This window comes from Bubalus kerabau, chromosome 18 (genome assembly GCF_029407905.1).
Source record: "Bubalus kerabau isolate K-KA32 ecotype Philippines breed swamp buffalo chromosome 18, PCC_UOA_SB_1v2, whole genome shotgun sequence".
NCBI lineage: Eukaryota > Metazoa > Chordata > Mammalia > Artiodactyla > Bovidae > Bubalus > Bubalus kerabau.
The window spans coordinates 17,459,085-17,462,157 of NC_073641.1; positions in this window are offsets into that span (position 1 = coordinate 17,459,085).

Below are 3,073 nucleotides of genomic sequence, written 5' to 3' on the forward strand. Positions count from 1 at the left end.
GTTCAGTTCAGTCGCTCAATTGTGTCCGACTCTTTGCGACCCCATGAATCACAGCATGCCAGGCCTCCCTGTCCATCACCAACTCCCGGAGTTCACTCAGACTCACGTCCATCAAGTCAGTGATGCCATCCAGCCATCTCATCCTCTGTCGTCCCCTTCTCCTCCTGCCCCCAATCCCTCCCAGCATCAGAGTCTTTTCCAATGAGTCAACTCTTCGCATGAGGTGGCCAAAGTACTGGAGTTTCAGCTTTAGCATCATTCCTTCCAAAGGAGTCCCAGGGCTGATCTCCTTCAGAATGGACTGGTTGGATCTCCTTGGAGTCCAAGGGACTCTCAAGAGTCTTCTCCAACACCACAGTTCAAAAGCATCAATTCTTTGGCGCTCAGCCTTCTTCACAGTCCAACTCTCCCATCCATAGATGACCACAGGAAAAACCATAGCCTTGACTAGACAGAACTTTGTTGGCAAAGTAATGTCTCTGCTTTTCAATATGCTATCTAGATTGGTCATAACTTTCCTTCCAAGGAGTAAGCGTCTTTTAATTTCATGGCTGCAGTCACCATCTGTAGTGATTTTGGAGCCCATAAAAATAAAGTCTGACACTGTTTGCACTGTTTCCCCATCTATTTGCCATGAAGTGATGGGACTGGATGCCATGATCTTCATTTTCTGAACGTTGAGCTTTAAGCCAACTGTCTTACTCTCCACTTTCACTTTCATCAAGAAACTTTTTAATTCCTCTTCACTTTCTGCCATAAGGGTGGTGTCATCTGCATATCTGAGGTTATTGATATTTCTCCCAGCAATCTTGATTCCAGCCTGCGCTTCTTCCAGTCCAGCGTTTCTCATGATGTACTTTGCATATAAGTTAAATAAGCATGGTGACAATATACAGCCTTGACATACTCCTTTTCCTATTTGGAACCAGTCTGTTGTTCCATGTCCAGTTCTAACTGTTGCTTCCTGACCTGCATACAAATTTCTCAAGAGGGCAGATCAGGTGGTCTGGTATTCCCATCTCTTTCAGAATATCAATTTTTCCTGCTTGTTTCTCTCACTCTGGCTCACTTTTATTCTTCCTCCCTGTTGATACCTAGTCCAGGCCTCCACTGCCACCTGCCTGGGCTGCTTCAAACCCTATAGATGAACACTTAGAAACTCATGGCCAGGAAGGTAGGAATGTTTAGTCACTGGAAAAACTATTTGCAAAAGCATTTCTTAAACAGGCCACTTATCTGTTGGAAATTTCTGGTTGAGAGCACAGAACACCTGTGGTTTAATTTTCAAAACTTGTACCTCAAGCCCTTTTCTTACTTTTACCCTTTTCTCTCTCTAATCTAGGCATATAAATATAAAGGATGCCTTTGTGAAGGTGGGATTTTCGTTTTTCTGGTAATAATTAGGCTAAAGAAAGATTCTGAAGTAGAAAGACCTGATCTCAATTTTCAAAGTTTATACATGTGTGCAAATGTGAAATGTGTGAGAATTAAAGATGGAGATAATGTTAGGGAAAGAAGAACAAAGCTTTGTGATGTGGAAGACAAAAGGAGTAAGGGTTAAAGTGTACGTACAAAAAATTCCTTGGAAATGACCACTTAAAAAGAGCCTGACTATTATATGAAATAGTAGATTATATGAAATCATCTGTGAAACTTTTGAAAATTATAAAGCACTGTAGAATTTAAAGGATCTTTCCTTCATTAAAAAAACAGAGATTAAGCCACATACTACTAGAATTGGAAGGAATCCTCATTGTACTGATGAGGAAATTGAAGTCCAGAGAGGTTAAATACTCTGGGCATCATCACACAGCAAGTTAGTGGTGAACTGAAGCACCATTGTGGCCAGGAGAAAGGGGATTTGTCAGATTTGTCGATAGGATTTTAAATCCTATCAGATTTTTTGTTTGTTTGTTTTTGCAGTGGATTTACAATTTCTATTCTGTAAATTAATATGGTATGCCAGAGAATGCTAGGAATATGTAATACAGAAATAGAGAGTTCTTATCATAGGAATCAGTAGCCGCACAGAAGTGTCAAGACTGAGTTCCAGGAAACTTCTGCTGCTGAAAGACTGTCAGCTGCGCTTTACTGGAGCCTCCCTGTCAGGCTGATTTGGTGATAAATGTCAACAGGAGATGTGGAAGGAAATTAAAGTTCAGTTCTGAGATGGATGGTTAAGGCAGCCGGGGTAAAAAGTAGAGGAAATTATTGCAACCTGACCATCAGTTTCTTTTCTGGAGATAATTTTGGTATCAGATAAGACTCTGGCATAAAGGACTCAGTCTTTTTTATTGGAATTGAAAAAGAAATCATGTTTTAATAAGCTTGAGGTCCCATTCAGAAAGCAGATGGTGGAGTGAGAAATAACAACCAGTGTTGGACTGCCTCAGCTCACCACTGGCAAGCAGATTTAGAACCAGACCCTAGAACATGGTTTCTGGACTAGTAAATGACATCTGCTCTCATCGATTGGGATATCCTGCAAGAACCTCCAAATATTCAGCCTCCCCATCATAGTATTCCAGAGAGATAAATGCCAAGGCCACATAGAGCCATAGTGGCCAAAACTTCCTGGACAAATGATAAATTTCTGGTGCCAACCCAGGAGAGTACATGAAACAAGTGCCTTTGGACTCATGCCCTTCTCACTAACCTGCCTTTTTCACTGGCTGTGGTTCTAATTTGTGCCAGTTCATCATCATCTGAGTTTGCTTCACACACCTGTCTCTATATCCTTGTTCTGTCCCTTCAGAGATATTTTCAGTATCCTTTGTGCTGAGGAGGCTAGCTGGTTATCATTTGCTTTAACCCACCAACCAATGTGCTTATCATGGTTGTGTAGGAGAGAACATGCCTTGGTTCATGAAGCACTGGCATGGAGATGCCCACCTGGGATAGATGATGGCCATGTGCTCGAGAGGGCACTGCTGTCCCTGTCTCATCCACCTACCCTCAAGCTCAAGCCCAAGGAGGCGTCTCCTCTAACCCTGCCCACCCGCCCCAACTTAGCTCAACAGCCCAGTATCTACAAACCATGAGCACGAGCCCACAGCTGACTGCTGCATCCAGC